Source organism: Narcine bancroftii, chromosome 10 (genome assembly GCF_036971445.1).
Source record: "Narcine bancroftii isolate sNarBan1 chromosome 10, sNarBan1.hap1, whole genome shotgun sequence".
NCBI classification, from domain to species: Eukaryota; Metazoa; Chordata; class Chondrichthyes; order Torpediniformes; family Narcinidae; genus Narcine; species Narcine bancroftii.
In genome coordinates this window covers 64,572,286-64,595,542 of record NC_091478.1, presented here as the reverse complement: position 1 = coordinate 64,595,542, position 23,257 = coordinate 64,572,286, and positions in this window count along the sequence as shown.

The following is a 23,257-nucleotide window of genomic DNA, read 5'->3' as shown; positions in this document are numbered from 1 at the left end:
ATAATGAACCTCAACCAGAAAATTCACTTATCCGGCATATACCAATCTACATAGGTGTTGGATAACAGCGGTTTTACTGTTCTCTTATTTTCAATGGTTTTGATCTGGTAGGTTAAAGGGGGAATAGGATGGAAGGATTGGGGATGTGAAATATTTCATTTTCAACGGTTTTAGTTTTTGTAATTGAAATGTCACATGCAAGCTTTAAGAACTGTTAGGCATGAGTAATTTTGGGCACCTTGCTGATGCTTACAGCCAGTGCAGAGAAACCCAAAATATTTGTGTACTGGCATTTAAACAGAAATTAACAGCATTTATTTTGAAATAACTCTTCACATACACAGCTGTGTTATTGTTTATCATCCTTGCTCATACTTTACATTTCCTAAGTCTTTGCAATCAGGAAAGATATGCTTTTTGATCCTTATTTCTTTCCCCAAGGACCATCTGCTTCCTTAAATGGGTAGATATAAAAGACCTCATGACTATATTCCAAAGAAGAGCTGCGAGTTAACCCTGATGTTCTGGTTAATATTTCCCCACTCTTCATCATTAAAAAGACAGATCATCCGACATGATTATGTTTGCCTTGTTTGGAGTTGCCTGCTTTGTTTCTACATCCAATACATTAAAAACATTGTATTAGCTTTGGGATATCCTGGAAGAGAGATGAAAGATGGCTTCGTGCCTGAGTTTGTGGATAATAGAAAGTTAGGTGAAGGGGCAGGAAGTGTTGAGGAAATAGAGTAGCTGAGGTTTTTGGGCAGGTAGGAAGAATAGGCAAAGACCAACAGCGTGGCCCGGTTAGTGTAACGGTTAGTGCCACGTTGTTACAGCACCAGCAATTGGGACTGGGGTTCAAATCCCGCTCAGTCTATAAGGAGTTTGTATGTTCTCTCTGTGTCTGTGGGGTTTTCCTTGGGAGCTCCGGTTTCCTCCCACCCTTCAAAAACGTACCAGGGTCTGTAGGTCAATTCGGTGTAATTGGGTGGCACAGGCTCATGAGTCAAAAGGGCCTGTTACTGTGCTGTATGTCTAAATTTTTTTTTAAATTAAGTGACAGATAGAATACAGTAGAGTGAAATGTGTAGTCATGTACTTGGGTGGAAGAAATAAAGGTGTCAACTATTTTCTAACTGACTATTGTCACTAAATTGTGCAGTGCCAAAAACTCAGTCTGGAACTAAAATTTGCACAAATGTACACATAAGGCTCACCCATTAAAGGCGTCATCTGAGTCCTCTGCCACAGAACTATTATCATTGTGAACTTCCTCCTCTAATGAACTGTTATATTGGTTGTACACCATCAATAAAGTGAACTAATAGTTACGATTGTGAAAACCAATGACAGTTTCCTCATCTGCATTCTTTCCTTCTTGGCTGTCCTTTGATTTTTAATGAAAATAATGATCAATGAGAATAGTTTTCACTATTCACAGCTTTTCGGGCAGAAAAGATGCAGGGATAAGGGAAGAACAATGAGAGGAAGGGACTTAGGAACCAAGTTAACAGTAAAACCCCTGTTATCCAGAATTCAAGCAACTGGCAGCCCCCAGAAACTGGCAAAAAAAAAATAGCAGAAAAAATATAGGTAAAAAGTATGGAAGTTTAATAATGGCACGTCTTGCTGTTGGTTCACCATTCACAAAACATGAAATCTCAATCAACCAGAAAATTCACTTATCCGACATATACCAATCTACATAGGTGCTGGATAACAGCAGTTTTACTGTTCTCTTATTTTCAGTGGCTTCAATCTGGTAGGTTAAAGGGGGAGTAGGATGGAAGGATTGGGAATATGAAATATTTCATTTTCAATGGTTTTAGTTTTTGTAATTGAAATGTCACAAGCAAGCTCTAAAAAGTATTAGGCAAAGATAAACTTCCAGGTTGAGTTCATATTAAAGGAAGACAAATGCAGTGTTAGATTTTATTTTGAGAGGACTAGAATATAAAAGCAAGGATATAATGCTGATGCTTTATATGGTGTTGGTCAGAACGTATTTGGAGTGTTGTGGGCAGTTTTGTGCGCCATATCTAAGAAAGGATGTGCTGGTGTTGGAGGTTTACAAGAATTATCCCAGGGATGACAGGATTAATATATGATGGCTCTGGGCCTGTACTCGCTGGGATTTAAAAAGATGAGGAGAGATTGCAATTGAAATCTATTGTATATTGAAAGACCAAGATAAAATGAATGTGAGCTGATGTTTCAAGTATTGGGAAATTCAATGACCAGAGGGAACAGCCTCAGAATAAAAAGGATGTCCCTTTAGAATAGAGATGAGGAGAAATTTCTTCAGCCAAAGTGGGTGAATCTGTTGAATTAATTGCCACAGACGATGTGGAGGCCAAGTCATTGGGCATTTGATGGTTAGTAAGGGCGACAAAGGTTATGGGGAAAAGGCAGTAGCTAGGAGTTTAGAAGGAAAATTCATTAGCCAGGATTCAATGTAGGAGCATATTGATGGGCCAAATGGCCTTATTCTGCTCCTATATCTGAATGCCTCATGATTTTATGAAAGGTATGATACAAATGCAAGGCTTTCTTTCCCCCAGTTAAATTAGATGGAATAAAGTAATATGAAACTGAAGCTTCTGAGCAGCAGCATTGTTTTTCAAACGGTCTTTGACAAACAGCGCAAAGCCTCAGTGCCCAAATTGTTTTTTTAGTGCTCTCAAAACTACCTTTGGCCTATTTCTTCTGCAGCTTGTTTTAAACACAGCAATTTCTCATCAGAGATGATAAACAATCAAAATAGATGGCAAAAAAATCTTTTTAAATGTAGATAAAGTGCTGCACAGAATGCCAGATCCATACATTGTCACAGATGGAAATAATTCTGCAAGCAAAAACCAACATGTGTTTGGTCCTGAGGGAAATTTGGTGTGGTCGTGGAATCCAATCAAAGATATTCTGAAATGAGGGAAGAAGTGAGATCAGGGTACATGCCCAAATTTTCTGACAAAACCATGCTTGTTTTGGATCACGTCTCAGTGTGAATTAAAAAAATATGTGAAACAGACTTCGATATTTTGGTGATGCTGTTAGAGTCGTACATCAAAGGTCGCTGATTCTCTGTTATCAATTTGTATTCTAAAAGAAGCTACAAGCCAGAAATTAAACTGTTCATGACAACCAAAATAATGTTCCACTGATGATTAATGTGGAGTGGAACAACTTTGCACATGGCCTGGATTCCTTAGTGCTAGTCGTGGATCTGGTGTGCTCATTTTTGGATGTGGTTTTCCTGTTCACAAGCGCTCTTTTTCCAATATCTATTTCACCCCACTAATATCAACGTGGTGCCACCCCAAAGGTTCAGCATCAATGAATTTCAACCAAGTTAGTCTGAAAGACAGAAGAACCTGCTCTTACTAATACTGAAGCCTTAGTAATACGAAACTCAGAAGAGATACAAGCAGTAGCAGAGCAAACATCATCAGGTTGAGGAACAGCTTCTCCCCACAGGCAATGAGATCGCTGAATGACCAAACCAACTGCTCACACCAACCATCCAAGTCTCTCATATTCAGGAAGCAATATTTATTTATTTATGTGTATCTATGAATCCTTGACCTGCATATGTATTGTTTGTCTGTATGTGAGTTATGTCTGGTTGGTGTGTCTGTGTGTTTTGCACTGAGGACCGAAGAACACAGTTTCGATGGGTTGTACTTGTACAATCAGATGACAATTGACTTGACTAACATTGTTTGAAGGGCTAATCACAGTCAACACTAGTATCTGCATCCTGCTGCACAGCACTCTGCTGGCTGACAGCTTATTCTATACAATGAACAATGAGCCATCCTCTCATCTTCTAACACCTTGTCTCAACCACCGATCTATCACAGCTTTTTGTAGACGGTATATTCCCACCACAAACATCTCCCAGGCACCAGAGGGCTCACATCATAGGTTGGAGAGGTCAGGGTTGCCATGGAGATAAATTGCAGGGTGGTAGCCCTCTTCAGACAACGATCCCAGCAGATCACATAGATGGGAGGGAGGGAGATCTCCAGTGATCCTCTCCACTGCTCTTCTGGTCCTGTGGATTGACCTCCAATCTAATGCTCTACAGCATCTGTACCACACTGTGATACAGCCAGCCAGGATGCTCTCAATAGACCTCCAGTAGAAAGTCGACAGGATGGTGGCTGGTAGCCTTCCCCGCCTCAGTCTTCTCAGGAAGTACAGGCACCGTTGTGCCTCCCTGACAAGTGAGGAGATTGGAGCTAACATGAATAGCAACTGTTCAGCTGGTCAGATGGTATTAATGGAGGGGGAAAAAAAAACTGATACATTAGCCAGCCAATATTGCAGAGGTTCAACGTCAGCCAAGAGGCAAGTAGAAACTTAAAAGGAAATTTTTTGATTTCATGTAAATAATATACAAAAGTTAAATAACAAATTATTTTGTTTAAGATCTGTAAAATTACAAATAAATCATTGATTAAGCAAAGTGTATATACTTGTAAGCAATACTTCCAACATTTTCTCATGGCTAACTGAATTCTCTTACCAATTTATGTTTAGTCATTTCTCACCACGAGATTGAAGAAACACGGATTCAAAATACAGAATATTCAGCTTAGATCATGAGATTTCCTTTTTCTCCCCTTCCTTGAATAGAAGTTCACCTGGTTAGATGTTGCCTCAGAAGACCACATGGGTAAGCATCAAACTAAAATGAATGGAACTACGAGTACAAATGCTAGTTCCACCAAATATTGGTGCATTGTTTGCTTTTTACTTTTTTTCAGGCCTTTGGCTTTGTCCCCCAAGTTGCAAGTTGTCCCCAATGATGTTCAGTACATTAAAGGTGCCTCTTGAAGTATATATATTTTCAGCCAGTTTCCCTAATGTGGAGTGAAACAACTTTGAAGAGATTGCTTTGGGGATTTTCCCATCACACATCCAGTGAATATATACCAAGCCACTGAATGCATCATTGTACACCATGTGTTTGCTGAGCATCTATGTGTCTCTTTAAGTTCAAGATTGTGCCACATTTTACTGCACATGGTTGAGTAAGAAGTCCTTGCTTTTGTGAGCAGGCCAACAAGTGAACTCTTAACATGTAAACAGCAACGCAAAATAGAAAAGCAAGAGCACCTAGAGTAGTGTTACAGTGAAAAATCAGTTAGTACGTAGCAAGGGGAGCTTGAGTTCATTATTACGAGGTTCAGTTAGGGCCTGATGGCTGCATGGAAGAAACTTCCTTTGAACCTGCTAATGCACAATTTCACACTCTTGAGCCTTATGCCTGTTGCAGAGAGGGAGGAGGGAGAAGAGAGAGTGGCCGGGGTGGGGATAGGTTCTTCAATGTGTCGGCTGCCTTTCCGACACCTAAGGCAGCAGTGAGTGCAGTTGGAATTGATGGAGTGGGGGGAGGTTTCTGTGATATTCTGAACTGCGTTCACCACCTGCTCATGCTTTTGATCTTGGACAGAGCAATTCCCATAGTAGGCTGTGATAGGTATTGATAGCGTACCCTTGATGCTACACCTGTAAAGATCATTAAGGAAAAGGGGGGCTATGTTAAATTTCTTCAGGTCTCTTAGGAAGTAGAGGCATAGACTGCCAGGTCGATATAGTCGATATAGTTGGTCACTGAGATGTTTACTTCTAATAACTTGAAGCCATTTTCTGAGTTAAACTGAAATGTCTGCAGACCCTGTGATGGCAGGTGCAATACACAAAGGCACTGCAGAAACCCAGCAGGTCCCACAGCATTTATAGGAAGTAAAGCGTAACCAAAGTTTCCAGCCTTTGCCCTTCATCAAGGTATGAGCAAAAAGCAGACAGGCACCTGAGCAAAAAGGGCGGGGGGGGTGGAGAGGAGAAAAGGGAGGAAGGGGTGGGGTGGGGGGGGGAAGTCAAGGCAAAAAGGTTATAGATAGATGGACACGTGGGAAGATAGGAGAGAAAAATGTTGAGAGTGAAGGGGGTAGCTATTTGAATGGAGAAGGAGATGGAGAGCTGGAGGAAAGGAGATAGTGAACTCTAGAATTTTCGGTAATCCATATCCCTCTGTGCCTTTCTCTCTCCTTCTGAGACACCCTGGTCCTCTCACACACTGCCTTCTTTTGAAACCAGTTCCCAGTCCACTGTTACCCAGTTTCATTTTGCTGCCCACCTATGTGTCACCCATATTTTCAACCTACTGGGTGTCCTATCCTCTCCTTCTGTTGTCCCCATCTGCCTGCTGTCTCTCCCTTGGCTGATTCCACTCATCATTTTCCTTTCTTATAAGATTCCCTATCTGCAGCCCTTGGTTGCATCACCTCCCAGCCTCTGCTATGTCCACTGTTCTCACCATCACCCCCCAACCCTCTTCCCACCCCAAAACCCCACTGATTCCATCTACCTACCAACTTCTCCTCACCTGGATCCCTCTATTGCCTGTCAGCTCCTGTCTTCCCCCATCTCCTTCATCTCTTTATGCTGTCTATCTCTCCTATACACTCTCAGTCCTGATGCAGGATCTTGACCTGATATATCAACCATCCCTTTGCCTCAACATATCTTGCCTTTCCTGCTGAGTTCTTCCAGCAGTTTGTTTTCATCTGGCATAAAACCACTAGAACCCACACACTCTCTCTCTCTCTCCTGTAGTATGTTGTTCCTTGCTGTTTCCTCTCTTGTTTCAGACACAATGTACTTTCCCTTTAAAAGGTAAAGATTACTTTAAACGACAAACACAGCTAGCCATTCATGGGATTAGTTCCTGCAGTAGCTCCTAGTCATTGACAAGTACTGACAGGATGCTGTAATCACAATTTAGCAGCCAGCATGGTTCCTGTGTAACACTGAATGGGCTCATGCAAATCTTGTAATGCAATTCCCATGCCTGTTTTCAGGGCCCTGGAATTAGTTCCTCACAACGCCTGTGCCATCTGTTCTCGTTGTATCTGTACATCAGTCTCATTGACAAACTATGAAAGCAGAAGCCGTTGGAAGCTGGAGCTTTCAGATGGGGTTGAATGCATTTCTGGAGCAATGGCCAGCAGATTCCATTAGCTGAGAATTTTGAGGCTAATTTGACAGTGATTCCTGAGGACAGATGTTTTCAGGCTCTGCAAATGCTTTGTACTTTTGAAGTGGAGAACAGATAAATAAAACAAAAAAAAAGCAAATATAAAGAGATTAAGTAACATTTAATCGCCTCCAAATAGGAAATGTTGTTCTTTTTGAGTCAGGCTTTAGAACCACGGCAGGGTAAGGAAGTTCCCAGAACTCTTGGATTAATCAGAATAATTGGATGACATTTTAGAATCAAACACATTTGAGCTGTGAGAAAGAATCTGCCTTCTCTCCTCTAAAAGGAACACAAGGCCTTGGCACTGATTCACATTCTGTGTCACTGGATAATTAGTTGCCTTTTTAGGTAACCTCTTCACGCCAGCATTTCATCCTGACTCTGAACATATTGTTCATGAATTAAAAACTGAGACTAGCAATGTTGCTCTAATGGCCGGCATGATATGACACTGAGTGTCGGAATACAAAGAACAATGGAATAAATATACAGAGTTAATCAGCTCCTGCTATTTATCACTCTTGACAGATTTCCATTCGACTATTGAAGATAATCAAGGGAGATGCAAGATATATTATCCCTTTAAATAATCAGTTACCACCAAGTGTAATCTTAGTCCATGCTCAATCAACGGATTCAAGATTCCTTTATTGTTATGTAATAAAACAGTGCAATATCATATGGAATTTGCTTTTGATTGCAATAAGGCAGACTGATTCACCATTGGCCGAAGCACCTCTTACAAACAAAGGAGAAGGAAAAGAGAGTCCCCTCAGAGGCATGGCGTTTCCATGGATTTGCCTTCAGCACTGCTGCACCCCCCCACAGCCACACAGTGTCCAGTTCAAACCATCAGCAGCCCGAGCTCCAGATCCAAACCTCCAACACGATCAGGAAACCTTCAGCGCCCTTGGCTCCCTCTTGCACCCTGGCTCCAATACCTAGTACCCCTTCAGCCAGTCTCGAACCAGTCTCCAGCAGTCCGCCACCTGGTGTGAATCATTTGACCACAGTCGTCAGCAGCCTGCAGCCTCCACAGGTTCCTCGGCTCGGGTTGCCCACAGCCTGTTTGTGTGTTCTTCAGTCACAGATTCCCCTCACTGGTGCGCTGCCATGGTCAACATCTCATGGATCATCTCCTCTGCTTCTCCTTCTCAAACGGGGTGTTCTCCCCATTTTCTGGTGCCCTGTTTCCCCAGTGCCTGCAACCCTTCATGGCTGTTGCCGATCATGGATGCCGCCATCTTGGGCTCAGACCCCATGGTCCGTTGGTAGTCAAAGTTAATGTGAGAGTTGGCCATTCTACCTGAGAGAAAAGGTAAAACCAGTGCCCATAGATGTAATTATTGATGTAAGTCCATCTTCCAACTTCCAGAACTTGCAGTCCTTCCCCAAAATTGTATGGGTTAATTTTCATTTCATGTGCTCAATGGGCAGGAAGAATGCACTACATTAAACTAGGAAGCGAACATCCAAATTCTTATCTGTTGTGAGTTCCACATAGGCTCTCCAAAGTAGGTTGATCATTCAGGTGAACAAGATGTTATCAACAGCACAAGAGCACAAGGGTCATTGATGCCACTGTACCTTTATAGGTTAATAAATAAGCAATATTTTTACATTCTTAATATCCGAGTCTATCCATAAGATCAAAGGATGTAGAAGAAAAATTAGGCAATTCAGCCATAAAGTTTGCTATGCCATTTGAATAATTTTATTTTTCCTCTCACCCCCATTCTCCTGCCTTTTCTCCACATTCTTTGACAACCTTATTAAATCCAAAACCTATTGAATTCCACTTTGTATACCTGATGGCTTGTCCTCCCCAGCCATTTGTGGCAATTAATTCCTCAGATTCACCACCCTTTGGCTGAAGGAATTTCACCTCATCTCTGTTCTCAAGTAACATCCTTTTACTGTGAGGCCGCGCCTGGTCATGGACTCTCCCACTACTAGAAACATCTTCTCCATGACCACTCTTTCTAGACCTTTCAATATTTGGTATATTTCGAGGTGATTTCCTCCTCAGAGCCATCAAAAGCTCCTCGTATGTTAACTCTCTCATCCCCACGAGCATTCTTATAAACCCCCTCTGGACCCTCTACAATGCCAGCACAATCATCCTTACAATACTCCAGTCTGGTCTGACCAATGCCTTATAATGCCTCAGTATTACATGCTTTTATATTCATGTCCTCTCAGAATGAATGCCTATATTGCATTTTTGTTCCTTATTGCCGACTCAACCAGAGAGTTAACTTTTAGTGAATCCTGCACTAGGTCGCCTATGTCCTTTTGGACCTCCACTTTCTGAATTCTCTCCTCATTTAGAAAATGTTCTATACCTTTATTCCTTCTACCAAAGTGCATGACCATACACTTCCATCTGCCGCTTCTTTTCCCATTCTCCCAACCTGTCCAGATCTTCTGCAGTTTCTCCATTCCCTCAACAAACCTACCCCTCCATCTCTCTTTGTAGCATCTGAAAACTTGACCACAAAGCCTTCAAATCCGTCATCCAAATCATTAACATATAATGCGAAATATAGTGAAACCAAAGTAGGCCTGGCAGTTAGCGCAACACCATTACTGCGCCAGCGATTGGGACCAGGGTTTGAATCCAGTGCTCTCTGTAAGGAGTTTGTACATTTGTGTCTGCGTGGGTTTTCCCTAGGGGCTCCAGTTTCCTCCCACCGTTCAAAGACGTACCAGAGGTGTAGGCTAATTGGGTGTAAGTTGGGAGGCACAGACTCGTTGGCCAAAATGGCCTGTTACCGTGTTGTATGTCTAAATTTAAAATTTAAATTTAACACCACCAGGAGAGACTGCCTTTATTCCTACTCTTTGTCTTCTGTCAGTCAGCCAGTCCTCTATCTGGGCTGTAATACCATGGGCTCCTTTCTTGTTTAACCATATAACTATAACCATATAACTGTTTACGGCGTGGAAACAGGCCATGTCGGCCCTTCAAGTCCACGCCGGTTCATTTGAACAACTCCACTAGCTTCCCCCTCCTACTCTCCGCCCATAACCCTCCAACCCCTCACATCCATGTACACAACCAACCTTCTCTTAAAAGACAGAAGGGACCCTGCCACAACTATCTCTTTTGGAAGATCATTCCATTCTGCCACCACTCTCTGAATGAAAAAGCATCCTTTAATATTTCACCTAAAGTTTTGCCCCTTTACCCTTAACTTATGCCCTCTTGTTCCAACCTCCCCTGCCCTCAGGGGAAAGAGTCTATTTACGTCTACTCTATCTATTCCCTTCATAATTTTAAATAGCTCTATCAAATCCCCTCTCAGCATCTACATTAGCAGTTTCATGACCAACATCTTGTTAAAGGCCTCTGAAAATCCAAGTAAAACAATATTCGCTGATTATCCTGCCTGTTACTTCTTCAAAGAATTCCAACAGATTTGTCAGGCAAGATCTCCCCTGAAGGAAACCATGCTGACTTTAGGCTATTTTATCATATGCTTTCAAGTGCCTTCAAACCTCAACCTTAATAATGGATTTTAGAACTTAACCAACCCCTGAAGTTAGGCTAATTGACATAATTTCCTGTTTTTGCCTCTCTTCCTTCTTGCAAATTTCCAGTCCTCTGGGCAGGAATTCGCGGGCCATGTCCCCCCAAATGAATCATTGTGCTCCCCCACCAGAAAAGAATGACACACAAAACTACCACATGACTGGCAGTTGGTGGCCCTCCCACAGTTATCCTAATTCCCCCGATTAGATTTGTTCTCAGATTTCAGATAAAATCCTGAGATTCCTTTTACATGCAGGTGCGGCAAAACTACCACTAATTGATAGTGCAAAAAATAAACTGTACACAGTGTAAACGTGTAAACAAATAAAATAACTGTAAACAGATAATGAATGTCGACAAACTGACTGTGCAATACAGAGAGAACAAAAGAAAATCAATAAAGTGCACAAGTAAGAGTCCTTAAATGAAGCATTGATTGAGTTTATTGTTGAGGAGTCTGATGGTGGAGGGGTAGCAGCTGTTCTTGAACCTGCTGGTGTGAGTCTTGTGGCACCTGCACCTCTTTCCTGATGGCAGCAGCAAGAGCAGGCCATGTGCTGGGTGGTGAGGATCTTTGATGATTGCTGCTGCTCTTTGACGGCAGCATCCCCTGTAGATGTACTCAATTCTTTCTTTGGCTTGGCTTCGCGGACGAAGATTTATGGAGGGGGTAAAAAGTCCACGTCAGCTGCAGGCTCGTTTGTGGCTGACCAGTCCGATGCGGGACAGGCAGACACGATTGCAGCGGTTGCAAGGGAAAATTGGTTGGTTGGGGTTGGGTGTTGGGTTTTTCCTCCTTTGCCTTTTGTCAGTGAGGTGGGCTCTGTGGTCTTCTTCAAAGGAGGCTGCTGCCCGCCAAACTGTGAGGCGCCAAGATGCACGGTTTGAGGCGTTATCAGCCCACTGGCGGTGGTCAATGTGGCAGGCAACAAGAGATTTCTTTAGGCAGTCCTTGTACCTTTTCTTTGGTGCACCTCTGTCACGGTGGCCAGTGGAGAGCTCGCCATATAATACAATCTTGGGAAGGCGATGATCCTCCATTCTGGAGACGTGACCCATCCAGCGCAGCTGGATCTTCAGCAGCGTGGACTCGATGCTGTCGACCTCTGCCATCTCGAGTACCTCGACGTTAGGGGTGTGAGCGCTCCAATGGATGTTGAGGATGGAGCGGAGACAACGCTGGTGGAAGCGTTCTAGGAGCCGTAGGTGGTGCCGGTAGAGGACCCATGATTCGGAGCCGAACAGGAGTGTGGGTATGACAACGGCTCTGTATACGCTTATCTTTGTGAGGTTTTTCAGTTGGTTGTTTTTCCAGACTCTTTTGTGTAGTCTTCCAAAGGCGCTACTTGCCTTGGCGAGTCTGTTGTCTATCTCATTGTCGATCCTTGCATCTGATGAAATGGTGCAGCCGAGATAGGTAAACTGGTTGACCGTTTTGAGTTTTGTGTGCCCGATGGAGATGTGGGGGGGCTGGTAGTCATGGTGGGGAGCTGGCTGATGGAGGACCTCAGTTTTCTTCAGGCTGACTTCCAGGCCAAACATTTTGGCAGTTTCCGCAAAGCAGGACGTCAAGCGCTGAAGAGCTGGCTCTGAATGGGCAACTAAAGCGGCATCATCTGCAAAGAGTAGTTCACGGACAAGTTTCTCTTGTGTCTTGGTGTGAGCTTGCAGGCGCCTCAGATTGAAGAGACTGCCATCCATGCGGTACCGGATGTAAACATCCGGTACCGCATGTACTCAATAGTGCAGAGCTATTTGCCTGTGATGTCCTGGGCTGTGTCCACTACCTGTTGGAGGGCTTTACGCTCAGGGTGGTAATTTGTAGGGCTCTACACTTTCTGCCCAAAGTGTTCCCATACCAGACCATGATGCAGCTGGTCAGCACACTTTCTACCACACCACTGTAGAAATTTGCCAGGGTTTCTGGTGTTATAGCAAACCTCCACAAACTCCTGAGAGTTGAGGCGCTGACGTGCTTTCTTCACGATGCCATTGGTGTGTTGGGTCCAGGAAAGGTCTTCCGATATAATGATTCCCAAGATCCTAAATTTGCTCAGCCTTTCCACCTCTGATCCCCACTGATTACTGGATTGTGTACCTCTGGCTTTCCTTTCCCGAAGTCCTTAGTTCCTTAGTTTTGGTGACATTGAGTGCAAGGTTGTTGTTGGTGCACCATTCAGCCAAGTTTTCAATCTCCATCCTGTATGCTGACTTCCTTTATACAACCCACCACCATGGTATCGTCAGCAAATTTGTAGACGGTGTTATTGTTGTACCATGTTACACAGTCATAGGTTTAAAGTGAATAGAGCAGGGGGCTAAGAACACAGCCCTGTGGTGCTTCAGTACTGATGAAGATTGTGGAGATTGATGAAGATTCTGATGCCGACTCTGCCTGACTCTAGTGATTCTTGAAAGATTGCTACTAATGTATTCAGCTACCTCTTTCAGGACACTAGGGTGTTTCACCTTCTCACTGTCTCATTTGCATTCCTAGTGCTTAATGCTCCCAGTAGTGGAGCCTGTTACCTTATCTGTTTTTTAAACTCTGACTGCAATACTTTCACTATTCCTGTCCCAGTTTCTGTAACATTTTCATGATGCTAGTCTCATTCTATAACATTCTCATTGTTCCCGTCTCAGTCTGCAATATTCTTATTATCTTTGTGTCAGCATTTTGCATTTCTACTCCAGTCTCATTCTGAGGAATTCTCACTGACATCTTGTCACTGCCTCAGTCACAAAGTCTGAAACATTAACATTGACCCCTCTCTCCTCCTTTAACACTTTTTCTGTCTCCACCTCGAAGTCTGCAATATTTTCAGCATCTCACTCCGAGCTCCAATCGTAATACCCATGACCGCAACACCCTCGTTCTCAGTCACAAAGTCTGTGTGCAAAGTACCCCCGCTCTATTCCCGGTACACTCGTTGTCAATTTCAGCTCCAACTCAATCATGGAATTCGCTGACAACACCACTATTGTTGTTCAAGTAACTGGAAACTATGAGTCAGAATACAGGATGGAGATCAAGAACCTGCATGGGTGGTGCCAGAAAGACAATATTGCTCAGTGTCAGGGAGACAAAGGAGCTGATTCTTAATTGTGGGAAGGACAGGCCTAGAGATCACACACCTGTCTTTATTGATGGGAAGGAGCTGGAGAGACATGAGCCTTCAAGTTTGTGGGAGTTTATATTTCAGAAGACCCCTCCTGGTAGCTGTGAAGAAGGCACTCCAATGCCTCTATTCCTAAGAAGCTTGAGGAGATTTGCCATCTTGTTGGATACTTTATCAACATTCTACAGATGCACTGTATACTGACAGGTTGCATCACAGCCTAGTGTGGGAATTTGACTGCTGAAGAAGCTAGTAAACATGGACTCAGACCTACCATCTGTGCAGCCATCCATGTGAGGTGAGGCTTCAAGAAGGCAGCCAACAAGGACCTCCATCACCTGGAAACAACTCATCTCACTTTGGGCAGAAAGTGTTTTTCTTTGGCTTGGCTTCGCGGACGAAGATTTATGGAAGGGGTAAAAAGTCCATGTCAGCTGCAGGCTCGTTTGTGGCTGACAAGTCCGATGCGGGACAGGCAGACACGATTGCAGCGGTTGCAAGGGAAAATTGGTTGGTTGGGGTTGGGTGTTGGGTTTTTCCTCCTTTGCCTTTTGTCAGTGAGGTGGGCTCTGCGGTCTTCTTCAAAGGAGGTTGCTGCCCGCCAAACTGTGAGGCGCCAAGATGCACGGTTTGAGGCGTTATCAGCCCACTGGCGGTGGTCAATGTGGCAGGCAACAAGAGATTTCTTTAGGCAGTCCTTGTACCTTTTCTTTGGTGCACCTCTGTCACGGTGGCCAGTGGAGAGCTTGCCATATAACACGATCTTGGGAAGGCGATGGTCCTCCATTCTGGAGACGTGACCCATCCAGCGCAGCTGGATCTTCAGCAGCGTGGACTCGATGCTGTCGACCTCTGCCATCTCGAGTACTTCGACGTTAGGGGTGTAAGCGCTCCAATGGATGTTGAGGATGGAGCGGAGACAACGCTGGTGGAAGCGTTCAATCTTCTTCAGCATGATGCTGAACCAAGCCATGAAAGACCCCAACAATGAATACGCTGTTTACATCCGGTACCGCACGGATGGCAGTCTCTGAGGCGCCTGCAAGCTCACACCAAGACACAAGAGAAACTTGTCCGTGAACTACTCTTTGCAGATGATGCCGCTTTAGTTGCCCATTCAGAGCCAGCTCTTCAGCGCTTGACGTCCTGCTTTGCGGAAACTGCCAAAATGTTTGGCCTGGAAGTCAGCCTGAAGAAAACTGAGGTCCTCCATCAGCCAGCTCCCCACCATGACTACCAGCCCCCCCACATCTCCATCGGGCACACAAAACTCAAAACGGTCAACCAGTTTACCTATCTCGGCTGCACCATTTCATCAGATGCAAGGATCGACAATGAGATAGACAACAGACTCGCCAAGGCAAATAGTGCCTTTGGAAGACTACACAAAAGAGTCTGGAAAAACAACCAACTGAAAAACCTCACAAAGATAAGCGTATACAGAGCCGTTGTCATACCCACACTCCTGTTCGGCTCCGAATCATGGGTCCTCTACCGGCACCACCTACGGCTCCTTGCTTCACGCCATTGTTAACAAAACAAAGGACTCTACATCACCTTTGTTGACCTCACCAAAGCCTTCGACACCGTGAGCAGGAAAGGGCTTTGGCAAATACTAGAGCGCATCGGATGTCCCCCAAAGTTCCTCAACATGATTATCCAACTGCACGAAAACCAACAAGGTCGGGTCAGATACAGCAATGAGCTCTCTGAACCCTTCTCCATTAACAATGGCGTGAAGCAAGGCTGTGGGCAGAAAGTGTAGAGCCCTACAAACTACCACATCTAGGTTCACTAGGCCCACTAGCCTCCCCACCCAATGCTATTTCTGTTACCTACTTCGTGATCCCACCACCAGATACATCCTTCTGGCTTCTCCCCTTTCTGCCTTCCACAGGGACCATTCACTCGGTGACCCCTTTGTCCATTCCTCCCCTCCCACCAATTACCCCCTTGACACCTCCTCTGTGACTACAAGAAATGCTACGTGTGCCCACACCTTCTCTCTCACCACCATTCAGTGCCCCAAACAGTCCTTCCAAGTGAAGCAAAACTTCACCTGTGAAACTGCAGGGGTCTCCTGCAGTGCTCCCGCTGCAGTCCCTACATCAGAGAGACTGGACACAAACTGGAAAACTGTTTCATTCAGCACCTTCACTCTGTTCCATGCAAAAGTGGGGATCTCCCAGTTGCAACACATTTCAATTCTCTGCTCCATTCCCATGCTAACATATCTGTCCATGGTCTCGTGCAGTGCCAGACTGAGACCACCCACAAATTGGAGGAACACCACCTTAAATTCCATCTGGGCAAAACGGATGGCATGAACATTGAACTCTGTTTTCCATTAGGCTCCCTCACCCTGTCTTTGCCCTTCCCCTATCCCTTTTTCTCCTTTACTCTCTCTCTCTCTCTATACCTTCCCTGCAACTCTGCAATCACAGAGCTGCCCTTCCCTCATCAATTCTCATCTTTCCTTTCTTGTCCTCCTGTCCATATTCAATGATTGCCATTTGTCTATTGGCCTGTGCTCCCCCCCACCCTCTGCTTTTTCCTCCCTTCTCCCCCAGCCTTTTTGTCCAGGGACCTACCTGCCTGCTTTTATCTCATAACGTCGAAGGGTTCAGGCCAAAAATGTTGGTTATATTTCTTTACCTCCTATGGACACAGAGACCTGCCGAGTTCCTCCAGCATTTCTGTGTTTTTACCTCTAGATTCAAGAACAGTTTCTTCTGTCAGCCATCAGATTCTTGAAACCCTCCCCTCACCCCCTTGGTACACTAATCATACACTGTTACACTTTTTGCACTGAGATTACTGTAACTATTTAAACCTAATATATTTAATATCTCTTTTAATTTAATTTAGTTTACTAATACAGTTTATGTTTGCAGGTACCTGTTCAGCTGCTCCATTAAGAATTTTGTATGACAATAAACTCATCATCATCAAACACACTCTAGCCTCAGATCCATTGTCTGTAATGTTCTTATTGTCTCAGTGTCGGTGTGTTTAACATTTGCATTTTCCCAATCTCAGTATGTGTAATATTCTCACTACGCCAGTGCTATTTTGTGATGTGCTCGCTGACCCAGTCTCAGTATCTCTACCATTCTCCCTGACTTAGTCCAAGTGTCTCAAATAGGCAGCAGCGATCATCAAGGATCTGCACCACCCAGCACACACCCTGTTCTTGCTGCTGCCATCAGGAAAGAGGTCTAGGTCTCACAAGACTCAAATCACTAGGTTCAGGAACAGCTGCTACCCCTCCACCATCAGACTCCTCAATGACAACCTCAGAGACTCATTTAAGGACATTATTTATCATTTTTTTCTGTATTGCACTGTAAGTTTGTTTACATTTAAAATATTTTAAATTAGACATATAGCATGGTAACAGGCCATTTAACACCTCATTAGCCTACACCCCAGTAAGTTTTGAATGGTGGGAGGAAACCAGAGACCCCAGGGAAAACCCACGCAAACACAGAGAAAACGTACATACTCCTTACAGTCATTGCAGGATTTGAACCCAAGTCCCAATCGCTGGAACTGTATAGGTGTAGCGCTAACCACTATGTCAAGCATGCTGCCCAATTCTTCTTTACATACTTTTTTTGAGTACAGTGTTTTATACTACCGATAAGTAGAAATTCTGCCTGGCCCACAGGAAAAAAGAATCTCATGGTTGCATGTGATGTCATGTATGTGTTCTGATAATAATTCTGAACTTTGACCTACTGTATATTTTGGTGTATAAGTCAAGTTGTGAAACCCTAAAAAATTTCTCTAAGGGGGGGGGGGTCAACTTATATGCTGGATATACTTTTGAGACTTTAAATGCACCAAAAAAACAGATTGATGTCAATTCTGCATATGGAAGCATCTCCTCACTGCTGGTGCCGCCGCTCCCTGACACCTGCCCACCACTGCGTGCCACCATAACTGCTCATACCTGGGACCCTGAAGTCGCCGTCACGACTCCTGCCTGGTAGGCTGAGGTTTGTGCTCCCGGCGGGAGCACAATGTTGCCACTCCATCTCCATGGGCCATCGCTGCTCTTGACTGGAGAGCTGAGTTTTCTTTTTATTTACTTAATTTACAACTTTGTAACTTGCGATTGGGGTGTTTTTAAAAACTTTGGGTTGTTCCTGGGAGGCCCATACAGCCCGAAAAATGGGGGTTGACGTACTCTGGATAAAACTATTAAAATGAGACAAAGAAAGGGGGGGGGTCGACCTATCTGCCAGTCGACATACACTGAAATATACGGTATTTATTTCTCTATCTGCCAAATTCCTACAGCACCAATCTCAACCTGCAATACTCCTGCTCCATTTAATATCTGTAAACCTCTTCCTTCCTTCATCAGGGTCTGTAACTTCCTCATTATTCTGTTCCCAGCCAATAGCAATTTCACTGTCAGCTTCTCAATTTGCATCATTTTCACTGCTTTGCACACAGTGCTTATAATATGGTTCCTCTACATTAAAGAAATGAAATGCAGATTGAGTGCCCACTTTCCTTTGAATTTTTTAAAATTTAGACAGACAGCACGGTAACAGGCCATTTCGGTCCACAAGCCCATGCTGCCCAATTTACACCCAATTAACCTACACCCCCGCTACGTTTTGAATGATGGGAGGAAACTGGAGCCCCCGGGAAAACCCACGCGGACAATCTTACACTGTTCCAACAAAGCCCAATGTAAGTTCAAGGAACAATGGATGATTATGTTCCAGCCTTCAAGATTTATTGAATTCAGCCATTTCAGATAACCAGCCTTTCCATTTTGTATCAAAACTGTAGTTCTGTTGAAACGTCAGGTTAACCCAGTTTATTTTTCTCTCCAGAATTGCATTTTGTTTCAGTAACTGTTATGTTTTCCATTCCACTGTTCCATTATTGTTTCTTTTTCTCATCTCCTTTTTGGATCCCCTCAGTCATATTTCACATTAATAAGCTTTTCCCACTTTCTCTTGGCCAGCACCATGTATGTTCTGTCGTGCTCTCCAACTTATCCCAAGCATTGGCTTTGCTTTTCTGCACAAATCCACAATTAAAATATGTTTAATCTATTATTTTTTTCATGGTTCTCATGGAAGGCCAACACACCAAAATGTTAATTCTGTTTTCTCTTTCTCCAAATATTTGTTGACCTACTAAGTATTTCCAGCATTTTCCCTTTTTATTTTCGATATCCAGTATCTGCAGTTTTGACTCTCTGCCAATTTTTGTTTGATTCATTAAAAAGTAGCAATTCTGGTGGATGCAATGTCATCATAATTCGTGATCGGAAATCCCATTCTCTTAGACTCTACGTAGGTTTGCCTCAGGAAGTTATATGCCAGGTTCTTATTCCTCAGTGAAAAGAGCGTCGAGCTACACCACGGAAAATCTCACAGCTAAAATTTTGAAGAGGAGTGAGCTAACAGGAAGCTCACCAATAAAGGGAGCCTTTACCAACAGGAAGGTAAAGGTTCCGAAAATCTAATTCTCCCACAGCAAGCTGATGGGAATCTTGTTCTTCATTCATATTTTCAATTACACTATTATATTCAGCACACACCCAGCTGGAACTCTGCCATTGCTACCAATTGTACCCTCAGTGACTATTTTTAACATTTTTTTAATACCTTTGTGAGAGATGGGAAAATTGACCTAAAATTATGAACATGGAAGAAACTAAAGTTCATCAGTAAAATGGCTGAAACCAGTTCAAACAGGATAAGTTTGGGGCTTAGGATGCAGGAAAGCAGAGTCAGCACGATTAACATAAGAATCTTCTATCCTTTGTGACAAGACCATAGGACTAAGATAAGGAATGGTAAGGTACAATAGAATGTAGGAAGTTGAGGTAGTCTGGATCAGATAAGGGTCTCCTAGCCCTGGACAGAAGTACCAAGTCATACATTTCTAATTAGCTAACCATACACAGATTTATACATATGAAATTAGCCAACCCTAGATAGAATGAGTCAACTCTGCATATTAAGAGACTGTAGCCCAGAGAATCAGGAAGGTGTGAATAAGGACAATGACATGATGGGGCACCCACAGGATACCCCCTGGTCCTCCAAGTGTACTGAAACTGCACGTAGGCAGGAAGAATTACCTATGCCAAACCCATCCAGGGGGCAGAAGAATGTAAGGGGGAGGGCATTCTGATACTGAAATTGACTGTATAAAAGTTGGGTGAGCCCCAGTATGTGTGTGTATTCCCAGGGTAAGGGGAAGCACCCAACTTTGCATTGTTGTAGTAATAAATGTTCTTTGTTCTCAATTTTTGTCTCGAGCAATTTCTTTAAAGGTACTTTAATTCCTAACAAATGGGGGCTCGTCCGGGATCACACTCCCTCCACTGACAGAGTACCCCGACGACGAGAGTAGGTGCACCCCGGCTGATTCAGCTGGACTCACGGGCGACGGGTGGCTGGTCAGTGGAAGAAGCGAGTGATATCCGAGAAGAGGCATTGAGAACAAACGGCGGAAGGACGCGCGCTAGAGCAGTACTGCCAGAACTCGGTAAGAGTATTTTACTTGTTCCTAAGTATGGGAATAGCGGGCAGTAGAGATGAGAGTCCTGACACAGGACGTGACCACCAGATAGCTACGTACAGCCCGCTTGGGATGATGTTATCTGAGTGGGGCACAGGAAAGACCCGCGGTAAAGACAAACTGACGACGGTCAGGTATTGTTGTAATGAATGGGTGGGATACCCGGTTAAAGGGAGCTCCGTGTACTGGCCAAAATTCGGATCCGAGGATGAATGGATGTGTGAAGCTTTGAACTTATGGCTCTATCAAAACCAGCCAGACAATGTTGAGAGCAGGGAATATGCAGCCTGCTGGCTCAAGGGATCCATTGAACAGCTGGTTTTGAATGAGAAAGAATCCAGGGATAAGAGAGAGGAGGAACCTCTTGTCCCTGAATCACAGGGTTGGGATGTGTTACATTCCCTCCCTGCACCCTATGTTCCTCCTATGCCGGCTCCTATCTTTCCTTCCCCTCCTATGACCTACCCTTCTGCACCTTCCCCACCTCCCCCACCACTAGAGAAGAGAGAAGAGAGCAGGAGTGGTATGATAACTTGCTCACAAAGCACTCGATTACCACCTCTGTTGGCAGGAGAGAGAGGTAACTTTAATTCAGAACAGCGTGAGACTCTTCAGGAAGAAAGGGCAGAACCCTTTGATTCATTTCCCAGGGAGCAGGAACCCAGACCTAATAAGCTAGAAACCAATTGGATGAGACCACTGTGGGAAGTTCCCATGGGAGAGGGTCTCGGTTTCGTAAATGTGCCCCTGACCAGTACTGAAGTGTGTAACTTTAAGAAAGAACTGACCTCCCTGATAGAAGATCCCCAGGGATGTGCTGAACAGTTAGACCAATTTTTGGGACCAAATATATATACAATATGGGGGTCTCGACATAGAATCCCCAGCAGGGGAACAATTGGTACTAACAGGTTTTGTTACCAACTCAGCCCCAGACATTAAGAGAAAATTACAAAAGACAGAAAATTGGCATGAGCAGGGAATAACCCAGCTTCTACAGATCACACAAAAAGCATTTGTCCAGACATCTGAGGATAAGCAGAAAGCAAAGGCTAACATTTTGATGCAAGCAGTTAAAGTAATAGTAGATGAGTAACATGGAAAAGGCAGGGACTGTGTGCCAGCTCCTGAATGTTGGGAGAAGTGCAGGGAGTGGGAGAGTAGAGACCAGAGATAATTTCATAAATCACGACTTCCCACTTCAGTCACTGACCAATATTGATTAAAATTCATGCTAAAATTTAAATGTCATAAAGGATCATTTTTCAATACTGAAGAATTAGCGAATTTAACTACCAGTTAATTCCAATTTATGAAATAAATTGTATTCAAATGTGATTTTGCACAGGGACTACCTGAGAATAGTGATGTTATAACATTTGCAGGGAGAAATGTTTGCGCAAATAGGGTGAGTTCTATACATCTTAACTTTAAGTGTATGTGAGATAAAGAAAGGATCTGATGTGTAAAGTGGCTGGATCAGCCAGTTGAAGGGGGAGTGTGCATGTCCCTTTAAGTGCACTGTGGCACTTGAAATTGAGGCTTCAGGCTCTTGTCTTGCAGTTAGAGGTATGGAGCCCTATCAACACATTTAATACATTTCTTCTACACATTCAGCAGTCAAGGTCCGTGAGTTTAAAGATCACCCACCTCTGGAGAATAAAGATACCTCTGGGGATTCCTATGGGGATTCCTATAAGTTTAATCATTCATTTCTCTGGTGCATTTTCCTCCGGAGTGAAATTAATGCCTCAGCACAATTTCTCTGTATTGCCGCTGTTATTTAATTCATGATAACTTTCCCCCATTCATCAGGTTTATATTTAAATCCGGTAGTGCGGAAGTTACATTGTAAATAATCACGGAGGTAAATCCTGCGCAACTGGATTCAGCTTAATGGAGAAATAAACCTGCGAACTGGTCTATGGTGGTGTGTGAGTACTGCAATAGGTGGAATATGATTTAAATTGGTGGCATAGTTCAGAACAATTGGGTGCATAAGAATAATAATATCATTAAGAACTCACAGATCTTGTACCAGATGCTATTCAGTACATCTTGACTTAAGGACTGGAGAAATTGGCATGTTAGAATGAGATTGGCATGGTACCAATATTTCTTGATTCAATAATGACTCCACAAGCTCCAGGATTCATGCAGCAGAACTTTTAAGTGGAATATAATAGAAACTAGCCTGTACTTAAATTATTGTGTGTGCAATCTTCATAAGAACATCTTTTAACTTTTTTTTGGTGCCTGTTTTACAGACTGTTTTAAATAAGGCCAGCTCCTGTGAGCTGTGGCACAAGGCATTTTACTTAAGGCAGAACTAAAGGTTGAATATGTTTCAAGTTCTCTTGCAGGGGCTCTTGTGCTGCAATGTCTGTTATGTACTCACTCTAACAAATTGGAGGGTTGTGCCCCATACAGACAAGCAGCTCCAACTGCATTTTAATAAGGTCTAACATATTCAAAACCCATGCAAATATGGTTTGTGTTTCATTTTACAATTTTTACACTAACACAAGGGAAAGTCAGATTGTTACAAAGTGCCGTAATTTAACATTTTTTTTCGTTTCTTTAATGGTTTATTCAGTTATTGTTGTATTTTACTTGTCTTTTGATTATTCAGTTATTGTTGTATTTTATTGCAGTTTTCAATGAGCTTTACATTTATTGTGTTTTATTCAGTTCTTATTGTATTTTATTGCAGTTTTCAATGAGCTTTACATTTATTGTGTTTTATTCAGTTCTTATTGTATTTTATTGCAGTTTTCAATGAGCTTTACATTTATTGTGCTTTATTCAGTTCTTATTGTATTTTAATGCTGTTTTTAATGAGCTTTACATGTATTGTTCATTGTTGTTTACTAATTTCTTTGGAATATTGTTCGTTAATGTTTTAAGCCCCCCTGGAATAGGGGCAGCAGAGGTTACAATTCAGCTCCTTTAGAATGTAGACAGGGCATAGATTTAATGTATAATCATAATGGGATA